The sequence below is a fragment of the Meleagris gallopavo genome, chromosome 15 (genome assembly GCF_000146605.3).
Source record: "Meleagris gallopavo isolate NT-WF06-2002-E0010 breed Aviagen turkey brand Nicholas breeding stock chromosome 15, Turkey_5.1, whole genome shotgun sequence".
Taxonomy (NCBI): domain Eukaryota; kingdom Metazoa; phylum Chordata; class Aves; order Galliformes; family Phasianidae; genus Meleagris; species Meleagris gallopavo.
Genome location: NC_015025.2, coordinates 15275986 through 15298819, shown reverse-complemented (window position 1 = coordinate 15298819; position 22834 = coordinate 15275986). Strand labels below are relative to the sequence as shown.

Below are 22834 nucleotides of genomic sequence, written 5' to 3'. Positions count from 1 at the left end.
CACCCTGCAGCTGGGTTTATTAATCAGGACTTGGTTTTATGATTCTGAGCAGCTATGTCCTTCCAGTTTGACCCAAGATTTAAACATCTGTGAGTTAACTATGGAAGTGAACAGTGCGGCTGTGAGAGTTGGTGGTTCTGCTCAGATGTGCCAGACTGAGTCCTGGGAGAGCCGTGAAGTTTCTCTTTATTTCTAGCATTCATAAAACAGGCTTGTTTGCAAAATAACCCAGAGGAGCAGAGTTAACGTTTATTTGGGTTGACTGATGCTTTGCAGCCCTGTGGTGAAATGTGAGCGTGAAAAGCTGCTGTTAGAGGTGGGACGCTGGTCTGCAGGGCCAGGGCTTGGGATGGCTCTGTGGGGCTGCCCTGGGCAGCAGCAGGGGGTGAGCATGGGTTGCTGGTGGAGGGGACAAAACGGTGGGGGACTGAAGTATAGCAGGGAGAGCAGAGCTGAGCTCCTCCAGTAGGTGGGCAGAGCGTGGTGAGGTCAGCGTGGTGCTACCAGGACCCTGGTGCCCTCAGCTCTTCTGTTACCTCCTGTCCACAGACAAAGAAACAGGCATGAGTTTTATCCTCCCTTCCCTTTGAGCATGAGGTCAGCTGACTTCTCTCTAATCAAAAATAGATCCCTCATTCCTGGTAGCAAGGGTCAATAATGAAGGGGTTGAATTTATTTGAAGTAGTACTTCCACACTATACCATGTAAACTTCTGGTGATCAGAGGCTTAAAATAAGGAGCCTGGGTTTGTGCCAGTGTGCTATTTTTGAATCCCATGTATTTATAAGCACAGTGCAAGCTGTGTAACCTGATGGGCTGTGTCCAACACCAAGCCTGGATGTGAAGGGAGCTGCTGCAAGGTGCATGGCACAGAAGGAAGTGCAGGAATTGCCTGTAGATTTGTCCTGAGTTTCCAGCAACCTCACAAAAAGAGCGGTTTGAAGGTGCAGTTTCCATCTGCCCACACAACTCCCAGCAGGCACACCGAGGGGCGTCCACCAAGATGCAGTTATGCAGGACCTGGAGTCCATCCGTGAGCAGCAGGTGGTGGAGCGGCTGCAGACGTGAGCAGGGCCGTGAAATTGGCAGCTCCTGTAGCTTCCCCCAGCGCCTTTGCTGCATTTTAGCAGACTGTGGTGCCAGAGTGTTGCAGAAGTCTGTATTTCAGAATGTGTTTTTAGGAGGGAAATTAAGAGAGGGCAGGAGAGCTGCCAGCCCACCTGTGTATGGGAACTGATGAGTCACGGCCTCAAACACTGATTGAGCACCTGGAGAAAAGACCCAGCCAGCCCTGAGAGCACAGGTGAAGGTAATAGAGCCAAGCTCTACCCCTCCTAGACCTCATTTAAGGGCTGACTGCCACCAAGAAAGGTTCTCTTGCTGGAGATCTCTCCTTTGTGGAGTTTTTTCACCAGCCTAGATCTTTGGAGATGGGTGAGCACTCTTCTTTTTGTAATATCTTTCCATTATGTTGGTCCTGGTGTTGCTACACACGTGCTATTAGGCAAAGGGACAGGTGAAGGCAGGAATCCATCTTACTGCTGCGAGGCATTGAGGCTATTGGGAAAAGCTGTTTGTTTTTTTTTTTTTTTTTTCCGGTGGCTTGTTCAACAGGCTTCCTTCATATTGATTTCTCAGTTATCAAAGAGAGAAACACAAAGCAGACAAACCAACCAAACCCATACTGAGGCTGAAGGAGCCCTCCCTGCCACATACGCAGGCAGCTCTCCCACCCTGAGCCCATCCCAAACCCACCCACGTTTCTCTCTAATGATGGAAGATGTTGGTGAGCTGTGATCACTGACCAGCTGATGTGACTGTGCTGCAGGGAAGCTGCTTCCTTTTCATTCCTTGCTCCTTCCAAAATTGCCCTTGAGTTAACTTAGAGATCAAGACTCTGGAGGTGCAATGGTAGCAGAAGGAAAAAGGTTTGATTTTGTTTTTCTTTCTTTTTCTCTGTTAATATGGGAATGTGTATGTGCTTTCTCTCTGCTGCTAACTGTGCCTTCAGGAAGGTGAAAGGTTTAAGTTGATCCCGTTAATGTATGTAGAAGTAAATATTTTCTGTGCTGGCTGTTGAGTGATAAGGAAGAAAACTTTATGGCAGGCTGCTAGATTGGTAGGTAATATGGACATGGATCTTTGTGAAGTAACGTGGGAGAACAGTTCTTCACTTTCATCTTCTGCACAGAACTGGGGAATGATTTCTGTTTCTTCTTCCTTCAGTGCAGCTACCGCTGAGCTCTGTTGCAATGAACACGCAGGTTATCAGGCCAGATAGAAGTCAGCTGGGGTGAGGACTCATAAACACTGGAGACCAAAGGCAGAATATGGAAAGCAAGATTTATATATGTACACGTGTGTGTGTGTGTATAAGTACGTATTTGTTGTGCTTTGCAGAGGAATCATTTTTAATGGCTTCTTAGTTTTTCCTATTCGGTTTGGTTTTGTTTCGCTCCCATTTTTCTAGTTTTTTGCAAATCTACCATGAAGTACAGAAAAAGGATGCTTTGGGGTGAGAGAGTATGAAGGTGTCTCTTTGCAGACTTCAAACAAACTCTGCCATGAGTAAATCCATATCAAATTCATGTAAAATTGGGTTGGCTAGCACGCTTTTGATGTTCCTGAATTACTGCACAAAAACGTTCAGCAGAGATTATCTATTAAGATTTTTAGTTCAGTCAAGCATTCCTTTAACCAGACAAAAATACTTCACCCCGGGTGAGCGCCGGGCTAACAGCTCTCATCCCACTGGTATAGAACAGATCGATCGGTGCCTTTCTTGGCACTGACATTCTGATCACGTTGTGACCCCGGGCTGCTCCCACATGGCTGGCGTGGCAGTGTGCCCTGCTCTGCCCGGGGCTCCCAGCTCAGGGATGGGGAGCTCGCTCACTGCGTGGATGAGTGCCTGAGTTCATTTTGGCTCTCCAGCAGACAGATGTGGAGGTGCTGGACTGGCACAGGGCTTCATCCCGTGGCAAAATGAAGGCACTGCTGGGTATTTGTGTTCTGACTGCTTTTTCCTTCTTTCCGTGATGTCAGAAGTAACAGAGTGGGCTTGATCTTCTGTATTTAGAAGGGAAAATCAACACTGAATTCAACAGAATTCTGATAATTTCTGACATAGTATTTCTGCTTTGTTAATTGTAACAGTTTGTGATTAACTTATTTGCTATAGGCACGTGTGTGTGGGAAGATCTCGCAGACATTCCTCCCCCACTGAGGATGGGTGGGAGGTCAGTTCAGACCTGAGCTAACACTGTGATGGTGAATGGATGCCCATAAACAAAAACCTGAGCTCCTGCACCACGGGTGGGCACCAGTGGGGATTGTACTGGTGCTGGGTGTTAAATTGGCACAGCCTGTGGGGAGAGGAGGAGCTTTCTCCCCTTTGTAAGGAGAAATGTCATTCAACCCAACTTCAGCTGACTGAATTTTGTTTATGCTTGGAAGAGAGCAACCCCCAAACCAAACTGTGCGAAACTGAGACGGTTTCAGCCCTGTGGGGTATCTGGGGGCTTGCAAGCAGACAGCTGCAGGGAACAGTCACACAGCATTGCTGACGCTCTGCTGAGCACGGTGCTATGCTGTGGGTGCTCTGATAGTGCTGCGGGGAGATCGGGGAGCAGCAGGGCTGGGACCATGGAGCCCGTGAGCCGTGGTGCCCGTGGTTCACTGTGCCCACTGCTGGGTTGGCCTACTGGGTGCACAGCCACACACAGCCCTGACTGCTGCCAGCAGTGGCTCAGTGCCTCGAGGGGCTGCAGGAGGAGATGCTGGGGGCTGTGGATCATAGAAAGCTGGTAGGAGCTCCCATTGCCTGCAGTCGGTCGGCCATCCCAGGCTGTGTGTGATGGTGCTGGCTGGGGCTCTGAGCGGTGATGGGCATCTGCGGCCCCCAGCTGACCCCCAGGGCCCTGTGACTGATGCTCCAGGGGTGCAGGAGATGCTCTGGGAAATGGGGACCTGCTGAACCCCCCTCCTGCTGTGCTCTGTGACATTTGTTTCCATCTGCCTGTGCTGCTCTTGCTCTGTTACATGGTGCCTTGCCTCGAAGCTTGAATTATTGCCTACATGCATGGGTAGAGCCTTTGGAAAACAACTGAGCATGTAATTAAGAGAGTCAGTGTGTTTTATGGGGATAGTGACGAAAGGAAACAGCTTTTCACTTTAGTAATTGTGAGTGCCTGTCAGAAGAGATTTGTGGCAGGGGGAGGTCAGTGGGAAGAGAGCTCCCACTGCACAGAGTGGGCTTCTTCCTCAAGTGGTGTAGCTGCTCATCATTTATCAGCCTTCCACCTGAATTCATCAGACTCGTTGCAGATGCAATGTGTATGCATTGGCCGGGTGCTCTCTGGGCGCACACAGCCTGCTTTGCAATCTGAGCTCAAAAAGCCCCCAGACCTCACAGACCTTTGTGGATGGGAGAGTGTCAGCAGGTTGTGCGCAGCCTGGAGTGCTGGTGCCAGCTCGTGAGAGCTTCTGTGAGAGCAAATTGCCGTTGCTCAGAGGCCTGGGTGCATTGGGACAGGAAGGGCAAGGGAGGATTTTGCTGATACTTGGATTGTTGCACTCTGCAGATACTTCTAATCAAGAGGCACATTAATGTATCTCTTGTTTTCCAGTAAGTCATTAGTCGCTTAAGTGAAGTTGCTCATGTCAGTTTTCCCTTTCATTAAATATTCATATTTACTAATGGAAATTGTCTTGACAAATTGGTCAAACTGAGCAACTTAGGAATTTATGCTGCAGACTAAAAAAAGTTGTCTGGATCTCCCAGTGAGCTGAAGTAATGCTTGAAATCATTAACACTTCATTGATTTTATAATTAAAAATCCGCAGAGTAAATAAAGCATCCTTTAAATGTGGCATAGCTGTTTATCTCAATGCTTAGTATTAATATTCATTTTTTCCTGTGAATATCCATGAAGTTCTGAAGGCCCTTCTGCTGTCCCTATGGGTGCTCTGGCAGCTCCTGGTGTTCCCCAGTGAAGGAAATGGCCCTGCAAAGCTGGCTGACTGAGCTAAGACAGAGTTAGCACTGCTTGAGGCCGCAGTAACCAGTATTCATGAATGGATATCTACCTCCTCTAAGCAGGCTTATGTGGCCAAAGGCTTATGATGAAGTCAGATGGGAGTAATCATTCATGGAGGCTAATTCAGCCCATTGACCAATAACAGCCTATAACTAGTTTCACAGAGAATTATATTTTGATTTGCTGCCCCAAAGCGTGGCTGCTACAGAGTCTGAAGGAGAGAGAGGAGCTCTTTAACATAGACACTTTTTTAAAGTCTGAACTTATTTTGGCAATAACTGTGCTGTTACAAAGAAAAAACAAATAGAAGGGATTAAAGTCATCCTTCCATAAAGAATTTCATGCATTGCATGGAAGCAGCTCCAGCTGGGTCAGCAGCTGTGATGCATCTTTAGAGCTGAGCCCACTGGCCAATGGGGGCAAATGCCCACCCAGGGGCTCACAGCATCTGCCCCAAATGGCCATCACAGCACGTGTGACCCAGAAGTGCTCTCTGTCTCTCATTCTGGCACGCTCCTTGTGCGGAGCCCAGGCTGACAGTGCTTGGTTTGCAGTCATCTGGAGCAAATGCACTTCCCCCATTACGCTCACTGTCTGCCTGTGCTGCTGCTCGGCCCAGGAAGGCGCTACAAGTCGATGGAGAGGCACAACCAACCAGAGCACAGTGTGCTTAACTCACCAACTTCAGATTTCTTGGGATAATGAGAGCCTTCTGCTGCTTTGATATCAATCTATTTTCTCTTCTAATTAGTCTTCATCTGCCTATAAAATACACTCTAGTGGAGATTTCTCAGCAGTGAAGCCCTGCATGCAGAGAGCAGTAACAGGCAGCACAGAAGCACTTGGGAGAACATTAGCCTTGGAGCGCAGGACCTGTTGGCCAATGTGGCACACGGAGACCCGGCTGCAGCTGCTCTAACAAGATGGCATGCAACTCCAGTCCATCTGACTGCAAACATCCTATTTTTAGTATCCTTAACTACCACAGATCTAGGCAGATTTCTGCCTGGTTTCAAAAGCAAATAACACAGCGGTGCTATTCTTCTCTGCTCGCAGAAGAACTCTTTGCTTCTAATTGTTACTGAACGTGCAGTTTTGTGAAGGGAGATGGCAATTCTGGTGTGCGTGGGGCTGCAGCCACTGCCTGTGTGCAGTGGGAACATCTTGCCTTGCATCCCTGGGGGGAACACCTGCAGCCCCTTCCCTGCGTGCAGGCAATGAACAGGAGTGAGCCATGAGCCCTGTGTGGCATTTTGCAGTCTGGCACTATGGCTGGCAGCTCGGGAGGTTTGGCTGTTGGCAGCAATGCAGGGCTGTGATATGAGCTGCCTGAAATCCGTGTGCCCACAGCTGCGCAGATGTCCACAGGACTGACATTTCAACTGAGCAGGAGTTTTTCCTTTAAGGAGTTCACATTTGATGCTGTTTAACATACGACTGGAGGGCAAGGCATTTAGCAGTGAGATGGATGATTATTGTTTTAAATGAGTTCACGATTATTTGATGAAGTGGAAAACAAAAAATGTTTTTCTGGCATGTGATCTTTCCTGTGGTTTTTTTTTCTGCTTGAGTTATGTTTTCTTTCAACACTTCCAAGCACACATGTGCTGCTGTGCCACCATTTTGCTCCTGTTGTGCCCAAAGCTGCACTCCTTTGGGCCAGGTGGGAGCAGTGCGGGTGATGCTGAGTGGCTGTGTGCTATGGCAGCTCCCAGCTGAGGGGGCTGAGCTGTGCTGGGAGGAGAGGTCAGGAAATGTTCACTGAAAGAACAGGTTAGCCACGTGTGGCCATGGCAATCCAGTTCAGTTCATGGGTTATTAAAAAAGGAGAAGGACTTAAAATTAATTGAGCAAACGTTTCACTTAATAATTTATGTAAGAACTAATTGGCTTAGTAATGCCTTCTAATGTGCTGTAAAAATTCACAGGATAATGCATTAGAAGTAAAAAGGTGATTGGATGGTAATTAAGGTCTCTCTTGTTGCCACACTCTTCAGAAATTTTTTGCTGGTCTGCCCTGCTTTGGCCAATAGTAAAGGTGATTTTTGGTTTCATGTATTTTCATCGCATTTGAGGTATGTTCTAGCATCCCCATTTTGATTTGAGGTAATTTTGTTCCTTGTTTATGTGATTAACATACTTAATATATTAAAAGCATAGTATGTATACAATATAAATATAAATATAAAACATATATATATATATATATATATTATATTATATAAAAAGCTCTTTGTGCATTGCACTGCACATTGCAGTGCCCCTCTATGTTAAAGTAAGGTAAAGCACTGAAAAGTTGTTACTCCGAATGGGGCTTTGTGCATTGCACATACAATGGGGTGGAAATACAATGAAGCTGTAGGTTCTCTCATCGGCCCATGTGCTTCCCCACTGCTGAGAACAATACTGGAAATGATGATGTGTGGCAGGAACGTGAGCCAGCAGATGGGGAGGGGGGGAGGGAGCATCGCTGTGGTTGGTAATATCTTCTGTGTTGTTAGGAGATAACTTCTGGGTCCGTAGGGGATGTTAGTTTGCTGCTCTAGGATGCAAAATTAAGTTAATATCCTTAATTAATAGATTTAATTAGAAGCTTTAATATTCTAAGATAAGCAGCTGCATCTCTGTGTAGATGAGTGTCACATCACTTCAATTGTAGAACACACTGATTTGAAAATGACTTTGGCTTTGTCAAAGGATTTGATTTCCTTAACGGTGATGACCCACGAAGTAGGTGTGTGGGGGCTGTGTTTGCAGAGCTGCCCACTGTGGGCTTCCACTGATGTTCTGCACTCTGTGCAGGAAGCGTTGCTCCCAGAAGTCAGCTGTCTGCGTGCCTTGAGCGCTCTGAGCCTCCTTTGGGGCACCTGGGATGTCTGTGGTTGGATGAGATATTCGAATTTTGTGGGGAAAAGAAAACTTCTGCAGATGTTCTCACCTGTTTTTCCTGAACCTTGTGAGCAGTGCATCTCTCTGAGGAAGAGCCCTGGCTCGATACCTGCATTAAGGGGTAGCAACACTCACTGATGGGAACAGAGCTCTGAGTCTAACAGGAGCGGCTGCAGCGGGAGTTGTCCTTCCTGCTGCCCTGAGCTGCAGCTGGACCTCGTTGCTTGTATCATCGACTGCAGGTAAGCGAGGTAATGTGGAAATAACAATCTACAGTGCAGGCTAAAAAAAACCTTATAGAGAGGCTTTTTCTTGGACAAAAATCATCAGAGATAACAAACAACCTGTAGTGCGTATGCTAAGAGTTGAGGCTGTTATCTTGCTGCAGATAAGTACTGAAAATACCTCTAAAGAACTTCTGTTTCATCTCCTCTAACTGCAGAGTCTGCTCTATCTAACTGTGGGTGAGGATCTAATGGATATTTGCTGCTTTGGTGAGATGTTGGCTCTGGCTGTGCAGTGCACTTGGGAGCATTTTCAAGATAAAGATGCCAAAATTAAGTATGATATTAAGCTGTAATTTCTGATACCTTGCAACAGGATACATCAAGATTTAATCTTTTTGATTAAATCAGAACTTTAAGGTCCCACAAGACTCAATGCAGTCTTACGTTCAGCATCCTATTTCTACGCATCACGCATATTCCCATGATTTGTCTTTGTTTCTCTCTGTCTGTGTTTTGTGGATCTTTAGAGAAAGTACTTTGCTAAGCTTAGTTTAACTAGAACAATTCCCATTAAATAAAATTTGTTCTGGATGGAAATGTGTCAGAGAAGGTATTTATTGCAGCGGTTCTTATTTCAGGGTCTGTTAGCCACTAGAAATGTATACATGCTCTTCAGGGTATTTACCCAGGATTCTCATCTTGGCTGGCTTTTTCCTTTCCAGGATGAAAAATTTTTTGAGAAGAGACTGTACAGTGAAATAAGAGGTTCCACACTGTGGAGGAGCCTGTGGCAGAAAGCAGATGATGTTAAAGTAGATGGTTCCCTAAAGCTGGGTGATCAGATCAGGTTAGGACTAAGTGTCCTCCTAATCGTCTTGGTTCTATCTTAGGGTGATCTATGTTACCTCAATTAGGTATCAGCTCCCCCCTGCCGACCCTGAAGAGATCATAGCGATATCAATCTGTACTTTAAGAAATAAAGGGTGAAATTCTGAACCTAATGATGCCAAGTTTATCCATTTGTATTACTTAAAGCAAGGAACTGAAGTGGTGGAGGGATCTGTAGAAAGTAAATAAAGGAGAGGCAAAGATGTGGGTTTTTACCTAAAAGCTGAAAACCTGAAATTCTTGCTGAAGGCTTTGTTCCCTCTTTCGTGAAGTTTCTCTCTGGTGGTTGTGGTGGCTGAAGGCAGCAATGAGGCTTCCAAGGAAATTGGTCTGAGATTCCATTGGTTTACACATATGATTTTGGACAGTGTCCCAAGAAGGATCAGCTTTTATTGCTTTGCCCTGAGCTTGTTTGTGAGTTCTTTTATAAGGTTTTGCCTCATAAAGGAAGATCAGTTGGAGATCGATGTCGCTGTGATTTGTAGCTGCAGACCAGCCAGTCCATGTCATGGTCTGATCCCATCTGAGTAAACTCAAACCCAAAAGCTACATGGGGACATCGTGTGGCACCTAGACTCATTCTCTGTCTCAGAGTAGACGTGTTATGAAATAACGATGTGTTATTTCTCTTCCAGCAGATGCGTCGTCTTGCTCTGGGTTCCATCACACAGTGAAGTGGAAGCGGCACAGAGCAGCCCTGCATCACCTCCTGGCAACCAAAGCCCTCGCTTGGCAGATTCTGTGGAAAGCATCAGGCCAGGCAAAAACAATGGATACGGAGTGAGAGGTTTCGCGTTTGTCACTGGCATTAAATCGTGGGTGCCTGATGAATGAACGTTGTACAGACATTGAGGGCAATAGCTAACTCCCTTACGTGGATGATTAAGGAAATAATTGGAGCAGGGAGGTAGAGAAATGCAAGTCCAAAGAGCCTATTAAAGTCGAGATAGAGTGAGCAACTCCTTGTGATCGATCTAAACTCGGGGGAAAAAAACTACTGAGGTACTCTGTTCATCCAAGCCCCAGGTTTCCTAGGAGATGGAAGACAGTTCAGATATGGCCAACGACTGGGCTCTTAGTGCTCAGCTAAAATAACTTTCCCTGCCAGTCCCCAGATGCCCCGGGCTTCTCCTCAGCTCCGCGATAATGAACAGACACCCAGCAGACAAGCAGGCAGCGCTGCTCCTGGAGGTGGCTCAGTGCGTCGGATCCAGGTGTGACCTGAGGTATGATTATCTGACAGCTCACCTTATGCTACACTGATTGCTTCTCCCCCAGTGACTAAAAGAGTTAATCTACTTCAGCAGTGACTTGATCAACAATTAAATCTTAAGAAAAAAAAAAAAACTAGAGAAATAGGATAAGGTATAGGAAACTTCTCTCTAGATTAAGCCACGAAATGTCAGAGCTATGTAAAGGCTTCATGTGGAGTAAATCAAGATGAAAACTATATGAAACTTCTTGCATGCTATCTGCTTTAAGTTTAGTCAGCTCTTGCTGTTACCCAAAGCTAATAATCCTGGACAACCTGAGTGCTCAGAGTGTGTTGGTCTGTTACTGAATCCAGCTGGGTGTCACTCTGGAAGGGTGACCTGCACTCTAAGGAGCCCCCCTCAGCCACTGGACACCACACGCGCTCAGCATCACGTGGCAGGTCCAGGATTTAGACAGCTGTTGTATGTCACTGCCTGAAATGCAGGTATAAGATAGAAATAATCTGTTTAGCCTTAAAATTGTCTATTGTCACTGAAGTCTGGCCTGACATTAATGCTTTTAGTGCCAAAAGAGTGACAAGGTGCTGTATCCAGGCTTTGCTGAATCTTCCCATAGCAGCGTGCCTGTCTGTCCTGGCACAGCTTTGCATGTGTGTACTTACACATAGCCAATATTCCTGCAATGCATTTAAGTGTTCGTCTTCTTGAAACCACAGGAAGCAAATAAGTGCCAAAACCTCACGCCATATCCAAATGCTACTTTGGGTGACTCAGGAGACATAACGACAAGTTATTTCTTTCAGACAATTGTGTGCTCCCTGGGACCAAAGCAGACACTTGGTTGGAGAGCTGTGTGTAACTGTTTGCTGATTTCATGTGATTTAGAGATTTCCTTCAGCTCTGTTATTAGCTTTTATGAGTCTTAATTGAGTAGTTTACTTGCAGTACACAGTCTTTGACGTGCCAGAATATATCCTTAAATGTGCATACGTACTGAGCAAAATGCTATTTTTACTTCTTCTAAAACTGGGAGCGATGAGCTGGGGAATAGGTCCCAGCTCTGGCTGCAGATATTTGATGGATCAATACAGGTTTAATGGTTATTCTCTTCTGTATTCTGTGTCTGCTGCACTGATGCAACAGGTATTCTACATGCTGCACGATTTGCAGACGTGATTTTAGTACAGTATTCCCTGCACTAGATTCTCCTTTTGTTTTCTATTCTTTCTTTCCCTCTTTCGCTCCAATCTTTTCTTTCCCAGCAGTAGTTACGTTTAAGGTAGCAGCAAACACAATTGTCAGAACACCTTTGGTAGCTGCTTGAATCTCAGCTGTGTACGTTGATGGATGGCTCTGATATTGGACTCCAATTTCTCTTGCTCTCACTGCTGCAGGGCTTTGTGGTTTCCTCCAGCTGGGGTTGCTGGCTCTGCTTCTGTGCTGGAGCCCTGATTCTGGTGGCACTTTGGTGTCTCCTGGGGACACAGGTTGGAGCCAACCCTGGGGTACTGGGAACAGCACCCATGCAGATCTTGCGGTGGTACAGCTTACATATGGACAGCCTTGCAAATTAAGTAGTGCCATTCATCATAAAGCATCATCTAAATTTGTTGCAGAAATGCTCCTAGCCACAGGGAATTTGCGTTATGGCTTGAAGAGCAGCACATCTTTCAATGCCTGTAGTAACGGCTGTCTGCTCCCCGAGCTTAAAGATCATTATCCAGCACTCTCTCATTCAGCGTAACTTTTATGTCTAGCAGATTAAATTTCTGGGCAAAATAATTACATGTAAAGGCTGCTGGCTATTATTCACAAGGGGCCAATTTTCTCGCCGTTTGTTGGCATTTGAAATGTCAAATTTATGGCACTGTAATATATACAACATATAGTTCAAAAGTAGAACGTGAAAGGCTCCAGTCAAGTCTGGTGATGTAAATTCTGAAGATAGCTAGGCATCAGAGAAGGAAAATAAATTATCTAATTGAAGCCAAATGGCTGCTTTATTCCAGATGCATGTTGGTGTCTGTTCCCTGCCCTGAATGTTGCTGAGCTCCTGGTGCTGTGCGTGGCAATGCCTGGCTCTGAGCTCTGCTCTGGGTTCCTCAAAGGAGGCCTGATGGTGCCTCCTGGTGCCAACTGCTGCTTCCCTTGTCTTAGAGATGGAGGTGAGGCAGGACACGCTTTACTTCTGGTGTTTAACGAATTCTTTTGCTCTCAGTTTTGTGGTCACCACCTAGTGTGAGGAACAAGATTTGAGCTAGGCTTGTGCGATATGAAGAGCAGTAATGCCATTGTTGGGAGCTCCTCAATTCTCTTACAGCATGAAGTTCTGTGGGTATATGGTCAGCTTTCCAGTATCCAGATCAATGTCGTTGAACTTGTTTTAGGAAGCAGTCAATGGCTTTCGTTCATGTAGCCTCTGTTGTTGTCATTTTAGGTCCAGAAAAGATTCATTTCTATCTAGTTAGAATTTTGGTTTAACCATTCCCTATTCTGGAAGTAATGCTTGATGAGGAGCACAGAGCTGACAAACTTGTCAGTTGTAGCATAGCTCTGCATAACTTTATGCAGGATGTACTTTGCTCGTGCATGTTGGCATATTAGACACAGAGATCTGTCGGGGGCCTCCTGTGAATGAAGACCAAAGAGCTGCATGTGGTTGTGTGCACTGAACATCTCACTCAATACTATCTCCCCATAAAGGCTTTGTTAACAGACACCCACTCGCTCTTGCTTACTCACCGTGCTCTTGAAAAAACAATCAGTATAAAACCCCATTGCCTCCTCCTAAGATGGATGACTAATGAGCTGTAATTGCTCCCCAACCCTACAGGAGGCTGACTTCATGAGGAGTTAAGGATTATCTAGCTCTATGTCCCTGGGAGGTTATTATTCCAGGAAATTAATTTAATTAGATTAGACCTATTAGAAATATAGAGAGAGCACTGAAGATTGGCAGGGCAGAGCAATGCGCTTTTTAAAAAATTGTAAAGACTGCAAGTAAAAGGGGGTAATTTTACATTATCAGAATTACTTCCATCTCCTGTGGAGCTTTATTGTTCTGAAAATAACACTCTGTTGGACCTTAGGGCAAACAGCTCCGTCCACCTCCATGCAAGAGGTGGTTTCATGCATGCAGTGACCCTCGCTGCATTTTCCCTCGGTTTTATTTGGTCTGTGTTGTTCGCTTCTTCATTGTACAAAGCCTGACTGCACCTTTAGATGTCCACGTTGGAGTACAGCAGTTTGTTGCGGTGTTAGATGGCGAGCTTAGTGCCTTCGTGGCAGGAGCAGCACTACTCCCCCAGGGTGTGCTTAGCGAGCAAGTCTTGGCAGTGACAGAGCAGTGTTACAGACGCTTGTTAGCCCTGCCCTGGCCTTGCAGCCTGATGTTGTGTGTTGAAGGGCAGAGCTGCCCTGGTCTGCTGTGGACCAGCATTGTCCTGCCCGGATTGCAGCACCTGTGGGAACCGCTGCGTGTGGGGGTTGCTCTCCTGAGGCAGCTCTGCCCTGTTTGCTGGCTGTAAAACATGAACTGTTTTCTGCTTGTGGATGGAAAAAGCAGTTGTGTCACACAGCACAGGTGTGTGCTGCTGCGGTGGTGCTTGCTGGCCAGAGATGTGCTGTTGTGGCAGATCCCTGCTCATCCCAGCTGAGGGGCACGTGGGGTGGGGGGCACGTCCCACGACAGGGCACTGCAGCTGGGAGCAGCTCTGGGTGCCCAGCAGGATGTTTGGCTGTGCTGACAGAGGAGTGCAGTGCTTCTGCTCCTCCATGAGGAGTGTTGGGAAAATAGTGAAAAATATTATCCATAATTATTTTTAAAGCATATGTATCCGTGACATAGCGTATGTTCCCGAGGAAAAATGTTCAACCAAACACCAAGAAATGCTGCTGCTTGGGAATTGCCCATTGATGCTGAGCAGTGAATCTGCTCTCTGATGGAGGACGCACTGCCTGCAGGAGCCCCAGCACAACCTGCAGCCCCAGACACCCATCTGCAGTGCAGACAACCCATGCCACTTGCATTATGAGGGCTGGGCTGCTGGCTGCCGGGTGCCGCCTGTACCAGGAAAATAAGAGTTTGAGATGATTGCTTTTCTGGCAGGGGATTTACACAGCATGTTCAGGCTGAGGTTATCTCAGCAAGTGGGTGATAGGCCCTGGAATGGATTTTCATACTTAAAGGTTCCAGGCAAACTGTTGTGTGGCTTGCAGTTTGTTTTGCAAATCCTTATCATCCAGCAGCTCTTGCTTGTGAAATGGAGCACAAAATAAAAACCATGAGGAGCAGTCACGGGGATGCTGGCCTGGGGTTGCTAAGCCCACTGCTGCCCTAGGAGCACAAATGTGCTTCCAGTGAGCCTCCAAACCTGGACTGGTGTTCACCAATCATTTTGCTGGGTCAGCCTTCCATGAGCTCTGCCCATTGGGCTCCTGCTTCATGTGAGGTGTGTGCAGGCATTTTGCTTCCTGGGATCCTCAAGATTATTGCATGTCTCAATGTTTTAATTATTTGGTAACAATATTTGCCTCAGCTCGTTTAAGAGAGGAGATTGAAAATCCATCAACTCTCCACGTGGTACGTGCTCCCCCAGAGATCACCTTTGGAGTAAACACTGAATGTGGTGGGAAGGGTGGGTTGGGGTGGCTGTGTGGTGTCTGCTTGCTGCCAGTGCCCCATGTCTCAGATCTGAGCCCAGCAGCTGTCCTGCAATCCCTGCGTCGAGTCATTCCAACAGTGCTACAGCACTTTCTGAACTAGGGGACTCCTAAGTACAGCTCATGGAAGTGTTGAAAAGAGTGCATTTAGCAGGGGATCGAACAGGCTCCTGCAGCTCAGGAGGCTGCCTACTGCATTGGAGACAGAAAAGTGAATCTGGGTTTCAGGAGACATTGAGAACTGTAAATAAAATAGATGTGATCAGTCTCTCTCCACTCTGGCTGCTGGCAGTCTCAGGAGCAGTGGATGATGCCTGGTAGAGGCAGGAGAGCCCCCTGAGCCCCTTGGATGGGCCCCTGCTGTGCAGCAGTGACAGTGACTGAGCTTGTGTGGAAATGCAAGGTAAGCATTTATTGAAAGTAAACCGTATGCGATGTTTCTCTATAGATGGGCTGTTTTTCAGGGCAGGAGAGATTGCTGATTCTGTTGATAATAATTATATTTATTTATTGTTAATCAAAAAGACTTTCTATTTATAGAGTGGCTCCATGTTTCCATAGGGCCATAGGAATTTTTGGAAGTAGAACAGTGTGGCTTTTCACAGAGAACAGTTATGATGCTTTTTTTTTTTGTTTTTTTTCTTTCAGATTCAATTACAGAACTGTGGAAGCTTAGGGGGAAAGCTGTGTGGTATGCAACTTCTTTGGCATGCTCTCTTTTGCTTTAATCTCTCCAAGCTGGTGAGTCTGTGGAGATCTTAATTAAAGTCAGCGCAAGTCGTTCTGAAGACAGAGCCCTGTGGAGTGCTGGATCTGCTGCTCAGTCTGGCCCATGAGCCGCTCTCCTCTCCATGCGCTTTCCTCCGCTTCCTGTGACCGATCCTTGGAGATGGCAGTGGAATCAAAACATGAATTAACTCCTGGATGGCCTCCAGCAGAGCAGGGTCTGTGCCAGGCATTAGGGCCAGGCGTCAGGGTGCCACGTGCAGGCTGTGCCTGCCCCGTGGCTGAGGGAGAAGGCTGCATCCGTCAGAATCCATCCTCAGTGCCCGTGGGCAGCTGGCTGCAGCCAGCCTCAGCCCTAGTGGAGCCTCTGGCTTTGGGAGATGCAATGCAAGCTCTGCCTGCGGGGCTCTGTGTGCCCGGATCACTGTTCCGAGGCCTCGAGCAAAGCAAGAGCTGTAAGAGAGGGAATGTGACCTCAGGAGAGTGATTAATAATAAAAGCGAAGGCAGACAGCCCTGTGATAGGGCAGGGAACTGGAGATGGCAGCGTGTGGAGGGCGGCAGCTCATGTTTGAGAGAAAGCAAAACCTGCAGACATAGAAAGGATTTAGAGGGGCACTGTGATAGCAGTGAGGCTTCTCCAACATTGTCAGCAAAAAGTGCCTCAGACACAAAAGCAGAGGCACGTTTCCCCTCCCTGTACTGCTTTTCTGCTCCTCTGCCAGCACCAGCCACTAAATTATCCCACTCCCTCCTGTTACTGGTTATTGAGTGTTTGGATAAGATGGAATCAAATTATATGCATGTTCAAAGAGGGAAGATAAAACCAGACTGCAGCATATTTTATGGCTTTTATAAAATTTTGATGTATGTTGTTGGAATAGATGGGAAGCCACCACCACAGCTTGAGGGCAGAGCTCCTCTTTGAGAACCTCACCGCTGAATTAATGCAAGCAAATAGTAGACAGCAACCATGTGTGGATGAGATTGGAAAAATAAATGTTTTTTTTTTATGCTTGGACTGCCAAGGAAGGGAGGCCCCTGATCACAAAGTCCTGATTTTGGCACAGCTCTAAGGTTTTACCTTTGGTGTGTAGTTCGAGTATGAACAGTTTCTCATCGACAACTGGAAAGGCAGAGAAATGGGGAAGAGCAGCACTGGGCAGCAAAGCAAGCAGCTCAGCTGTGTGGCATTTGGGTGTGCGTGCAGGTTCTTAAGTGTAAGCTTAATACGTGCTTCTTGTAGAACACGGTTTTCCTTTGGGACTGACGCTGCCTTAATTCTGTTGTCAGCTGTCAGCTGTAATTATTTTGTCTGTCCGTCTGCCCAGAGATCTCCTGGAGCACCAGGTCGGAACGGAGGAGCACCCTTGCACTTTGAGGCAGTTATTTATGGCCTAGGATTCATCCGAGTAGAGAAGCCCCCCAGAATGCCAATTCTTCTCGTGTTACTCAGCCCAAACAAGCAGGAGGGCAGGACAAGGCTGCTCTGTCAGGAGTGTGCTGGTGAGCTCTGCTCGGGGGCAGCCGTACCCCGCAGGCTGGGCGCAGCTCTGTGTGCAGCTGTGTCCTGCCTGGGTGAGCAGCTGATACACCAAACACGAACCCACAGCTGCATGCTAAGAGCTTCCCAGTGAATGAGTCTGATTTCTTTTATGGATTCAGCATTAATCCGCTGGTGTTATTTACATATCTGTGTGATGTGACATGGCTTTGAGTCTAGCATGACTCCTTTCATTAAAAGCCTACAATTACCTCCAGATAACCTTCTTTATTCCATCCTTTTCTTCATGACTTTGACATTCTTGTCTGGCGTGCTTCAAGCTTCACTTGGGTTTTGAGGAAACAAGTCTTTGTGCCTCTGTGTAATGACTGCAGCATATTAGTATTCCACGTACGTGCACCAGTTTGCAGCTGTATCATTACAGGTAGTGTCGAATAAAAACCCTTTGACTCATTGCAACCTTGCAGGCATTTTGTTCCTCACAGCTGGTCTCCTGTCCTTAACAGCTCCATGTGAGGAACGCTCTTCTCACGCTGTGGTCTGCAGCCTTTATTTGTGTCGTGGCAGGCTGGTGCCATCGGGCTGCTGGGATCTCAAGGCTGGCAAACTGCGGCTTCCTGCGCTGCTCCCCAAGTGCTCGTGTGTAATAACTCAATCTCCAGCACGTCGTGGGGAATATATTTTGTGCCTAATGAGATACATATGTCCAATATTCAATGTACCTGAGTATCATCCTACTTAAACCACTTTGGGCACCATGAGGAATAAAATCATCATATTTTGCGTCTCTACTGTAAATTGCCTGGGCACCAACCTATAAACAGGCATTAATGTATCTAATGTGAGTGCTTGCATCTTGTCATTATACGTGCACTTATTCCTACACAATGTGTGCACGTTCAGTTGTGCTGTTGTTCTAAGAAATAGTACTGTTATGGGCTCATACAGATTTGTTAAGCTGCTCCTTTCAGGAAAACAACTGGAAATAAAATGTTTGAGGATGTGTTCAAACTCCTGGAAAGCAACAAGAGCTACAACTGCATTGCAGTCTGGAGGCAGCAGAAGAGCACGTGCATGATTTCTCTTATACTGACACGTATGTGAGCCACCTCATCAGCTCTGCGAGAGTTTTGAAGATAGATTTCTTCTGAATGTATTTCCAACTCTAAGCTAACGGTGCAGCTGTCTGCATCATCTCCATCCCTGTAGGAGAAATGTGACTGCTTCCATGTGAGGTTAGTGGGAATTGTGGGGATTTGCCACATTACATTATGCAACTCTTGTGGTGGTTTTAATGAATAGATTCCAGAGAAAGCTGTTGTTAATTAAGCTGCAATATGGCTTGGTCAGCTAGCAATGAGGAGATGCTAACTGGAGCTGAAGGACCCATCTGTGGAGCTCTTTCAGAACCGCTGCTCAGTTGTCATTGTGCAGCAGAGGGAATCTTTGGCAGCAATTCAGTGCATTCCTGTGCCAGAAAGGTGCCTTTGGAAGACAGAAATAAATGGGAAGCATGGGGATGCATTGTGATGCTTGCCACAGGTAGGTAGCATGGGGACAAGGCACAGTACTGTGTATCAGTCTTAGGTGTGAATAGATGAAAAGATTCAAGCATATGGTAAGCTATTCTCCATATGAATAACAGCTTCTAATTGGCTCGACACTTCTCTAATAACCTTGGCAGCCTCTTTCTTCATAATTAACGTCTTCATTCAGCTGCTTGGTAAGGTGCAGTGTGTATGTTTGGGCTCAGAGCAGCTCAGCCGTGCAGTCAGCCTGGGGTGAGGTCAGTGCAGCCTGCAGTGTGTGGTGTACAGCAGGTGGGTGGGATGGTGCTGTTTGCTGACTGCTATGGAGAACAGAGCTCTGCTTCTGTACAGGTGAACGTAGGCTGTGCCTTTGGTATATGTGTATTATTGCCTGGATAGATCCTAGGTCTGCATTATCTGGGCTGTTGTTGCTGGATCCTGTGAAAAATGGGAGCTCAGAGCTCTTACACTGGGTTCCTTGTCACTGTTACAACCTCAGGCACCACCTTGTGCCACAGTTTCTGGAGAATGTTGGATCTCAGCAGTTCTTTTACATGGAAACAAGATCTGAGAGGTGAATGCCACTGGAGCATGATGTGGAACATGGTCCAAACCTAACGGACCCCACCCTTCCAGCCCTGTGCAGGGCAGCTGTCCCTCTGTCCCTGCCTGCTGGGTGCTGCCTGCTGCAGCCATCCCAAACACGATGGCTGTTTTCCTCCAGCAGCTGCTGTGTGTGACCTAATTATTGCCTCTCAGCACACACAGAAAGCCACAGGAGAGCCAAACAGGTATCTGTTTGTATAAGGAATGTTGATTGCTATTTTAAGCCCTTTATCGTGTAGAGCTCAGGCTCAGTCCTCATTGACGGCAGTGAGATAACTAGAAAGGCTTCTCCCCCTGCCCTGCAGTTCGACAGTGCTGGAGTTTCAGGCAATTAAAATCACTTCACACGTCTCCAGTGTATCTGTTAGTGTCTGTATTTGCATGCCAACAATATTCAGACTTGAAATAGCAAATTATCTTATTTGGAGGAGGTGTTTTCTAGGTTATTTTACTTAATTGCTGTGAGGTGAATATTTCAGGTGGATTAATTTAACTAAATGATGCTTGAGTGACTATATTGCTTTGGGACAGAGGTGAGGAAAACCCCTGTGCCAGTGACTGACGCAAATAAAGCACTTGCTTTTTCTTCCTGCCCTTTAAGGGAAGCCTCAGCTGACCCCCAGCAGGTGATGGGCGCACTGGGGCAGTGTGCTGGGCAGCGTGCCCTGAGCATTCAACATCTGGGACCAGTAGCTCCTGTGCTGTCCTGTGTGCGGCTCAGGTGGTGCAGCGGGGCCAAGTTCTTTTCTGGGACTTCAGTGTGCGTGTAAAACATGGGTAATGCTTGAAGTCTTAAGTGAGGTGTGCTGATCTGCTGTCCTGCACGGTGCTGTTACATGCTTAGGAGCTAACCTGCAGCTCCAGGTGCAGCTCACCTGGTCTCTGTCTGCAATGCTGACTGGTGCTGGTGGCTGCTGGGCTCTGTGGTCCTCCCAGCCCAGTGTCAGAGTGGCACGTGAGGCCCAGAAGTGAGAAAAGCGCACTCAGTTTTTCCTTTCCTGAGTCCTTCCTGCAGCAATTCACAAAGTATATGAAGATACAAAATGTTGTTCATTTATCAGTGTTCCCCACTCTGTATTTTGGGTGAAATCTCTCAAGATTCAGCAGCTGATAGCAGTAAACTCAGCACATGTTTGATATTTCTTAGCTGGTTTTGAAAGCTGCGTGAGGATCATCCAAAACAGCGAAAGCAATGGGCCCAGCTGCACAAAACTCCTTTCCTGTTGCAACTTCATTAGGAAAAGTTAGCTCTGTGAGTTCCTAAAAAAACAAAACAAAAAACAAACAAACAACAACAACAACAAACCCACAAATGTTGACTGGTGTCAAAGTTAGTGAACAATAACCAGAGCTGCTATTTTCAGCTCTATGTTAACCCAGCTCAGTCTAACATTGCATTGCATCAAACTCGGAATGCAGGTACAACCTGCACTGATTGGTCATCTGCATCTCCATCTCTGCTCCGTGTGTTGGGCACACAGCGCAGGGCCACCAAAGAGGTGGGCTGAGAATCCTGCCCTGCAGGACCTACAGAAACACTGCTGGTGTTTAGCAACACCTTGAGATGTCTGTTGGGAATTTCCTTTGATTATCTCAATGGTTACTCTTATCATTATCATCATTTTTGTCGTGTGAAGTTGTGCTCTCTCCTGCAGTGCTGTAAGTGAGGAGAAGCACAATGCAAGCTCAGACTCAGAGCTCACTCAGTTTGGCTTTGCTCAGAGCAATGGGCACAAACTCAGTGCCGACTCCTGAGTTCTGCAAGTTTTGTTTTCGCTGATCCCCTTTTCTGAATTTTAGATTCTATCTACTAACAGTAGCTTTGACATGCAGTGCATTGCTAAAACAATTAGCACGCACAATTAAATTGCTATTCATACTGATTTTTCTCTTCTAGGGAGAAGTTTTATTTCAGCTGCTCATTATTTTAGAGCAATTTGCAAAAAGAAATATTGTTGGGAAAAACAGGCGGGTGGCATTTCGGGTGAGCGAAACGCACCACTAAGCAAATGAGAAATTAGTGTAAATTTCTTTCCTTTGACATCGTTTGCTGCAGATTAAGTTTGATCCTAATGGTGAAAATCGGGTCAAGCTTTTTGAATGTTGAGCAATGAAACTGAGCAAAAGTGGCAAAAGTGAAACCTGTTTTTTTTTCTGAACAAAATGGGAATATTTTCAGCAGTTTGTTCTTTTTCTCCAGCAGCCAAGGTGCAGTGCTGTCTCTGAAAACACTGTGCACGTGTGGAGCCATCCGTGGGCACTGTGTAATGTGGGCAGCAGGTGGGGTGACCCACAGCCATGGGTGGCACTGGGCCCCAGCACTGCTTCCTGCTGTGGGCTGGGCACGGTCCAGCAGAGCAATGGCAGCAGTAGGGATTTGTCTGCCTGGTGCCTGGCAGTCAGCTGCTTCGCACCGTGCTCGTTTTGCTGTGCTGCGGTGTGCGTGTCGAGGTCTTTTCTTGGTGTGATTGCTTCTGCTGGGCAGCTCTGCTCCCAGCCCTTCTCCAGTGTGTGGTTATACACAGTGCGAAAGCAGTGTGTGTGCTTTGTAATGTGATAAGTGTAGGAGGGTTGGAGAGAATGGAGAAGCAATGAAATACACTGATTGCAGTTACCTACCTGCCTGATGGACGCGGCAGGACCACGCAGTAGGACTGGGACCTTTTCTGTGCCTATCTGACAAAGCACCACGAGCCTCAGACACAGTGGGAAGTGCTGGAAGGTGCTGCAGGAGTGGCAGACAAGACGTGGTTTGGCTGTGCTGAAAGCCCAGTTGCTTGGAGGAGGAGGTCCTACTGGGGAGGCAAGATTGGGAACGGGCTGGAGGTAAAACAGCACCTCCTGGTCAAAGAGCCAAATACTGAACCTTTGCTTCACTGTGCTCTGCTTCTCAGCCTTTCCCAGCCCTGTCCTCCCTCAGCGTGTAGAAATAGGGTGCTTTGGTTGGAGAATGGGATGCAGTTTTGACTGAAATAGTAGCAGGCATGCGAGCATGTCAGTAGTTAAAGAGTTCTAACATTAGAAGGAAGGAAAACCCCAAACAGATGAGAAATTTGTATTAAAGCAATGGAAGTCCTACCCTGTAAAATTACTCTGCGCAGCCGAAAGCAGCTGTCTTCACCTGGTGTCTGTCACGCCATATCAGGAGTGCGAGGTGACATCGTGAAGTCTCCAGATACATTTTCATGTCATTGGGCTGATTTGTGTCATTTGATAAATTGCATGTTTGTAAAATCGATGTTCTTCACCGTGTGCGCTCTGCTTCGCGGTGTCAGTTCTCTGCTGGAGATGGCAGCAGCTCATAAGAGCCATCAGTCCGTGGGATGGCACTGCCACTTCAGCCAACAGCCTGCATTGTCCAGCAGAGTTGATGTAAAAGATTAATGAGTTGCATGAAGATGTGTAAGGTGAATTCTCTTTAATTTTGCTTAATGACGTTTGCGGTGTGTGTTTTTTTTTTTTTTTTTTAAAGCAGGAACAAAAAGGGAAAATTAAATCCTGGTGAGAGGTGAGAAACAGAGCCATGTTCTGTACTGGGGACTGTGCTGAGC

General features: G+C 46.8%; 1 long non-coding RNA gene across 4 annotated transcripts; it reads left to right on the top strand.

Moving 5' to 3' along the window:
* Positions 1-1350: 1350 nt before the first annotated feature.
* Positions 1351-18950, top strand: LOC109370137. 4 transcript variants are annotated; one of them, XR_002119997.2, is made up of 3 exons: positions 1351-1434; positions 9682-10269; positions 15568-18950. It is a non-coding gene; the product is annotated as an uncharacterized LOC109370137 (long non-coding RNA). The 4 variants fall into 4 exon arrangements; XR_002119993.1 differs by having other exon boundaries at positions 1365-1434; positions 9679-10269; XR_004161445.1 differs by lacking the exon at positions 1351-1434 and adding an exon at positions 7862-8170.
* The last annotated feature ends 3884 nt before the right edge of the window (positions 18951-22834 follow it).